Source organism: Buceros rhinoceros, unplaced genomic scaffold, assembly GCF_000710305.1.
Source record: "Buceros rhinoceros silvestris isolate BGI_N320 unplaced genomic scaffold, ASM71030v1 scaffold10328, whole genome shotgun sequence".
Lineage (NCBI taxonomy): Eukaryota > Metazoa > Chordata > Aves > Bucerotiformes > Bucerotidae > Buceros > Buceros rhinoceros.
Genome location: NW_010427459.1, coordinates 53,276 through 53,617, shown reverse-complemented (window position 1 = coordinate 53,617; position 342 = coordinate 53,276). Strand labels below are relative to the sequence as shown.

Below are 342 nucleotides of genomic sequence, written 5' to 3'. Positions count from 1 at the left end.
GCCTAGTCATTTCCAATTCCTTCTCGTATTGATCTTCCTGTAGAAATCAGTTTTGTAATTAGCTGCAAATTAGGCCTTCTACTGGGGGTGAGCCTGCCCCCTGATTTATCACCAGAGTAATTCGCTGTGATCGGAGAGAAATTAAAATGAACTCAATTAGGCTTCGGATTTGCTTTATGGGCCCTGCTCAGAGTTTCAGGGGGAAAAATGACTGTGCTGGTGCTTAATAGTCTAATGAAAGTAAATAAAGGTTATTCATTGTAATAAACCCAGGGACTCTGGGATGAAGGGAGTCCACAGCCAGCCTCTCCTTCTCTTCCTTTGTTGGTTTATGGCTTTGGG

At 43.3% G+C, this 342-nt stretch overlaps 1 protein-coding gene across 1 annotated transcript in view; it reads right to left on the bottom strand.

Annotated features, from left to right (window-relative positions):
* LOC104498523 (paired box protein Pax-2-A-like) overlaps nt 1-342 on the bottom strand; it is a gene marked incomplete at both ends in the record, with an annotated part of 51,909 nt that overhangs the window by 26,216 nt on the left and 25,351 nt on the right. The gene's annotated exons all lie outside the window — the stretch shown is intronic.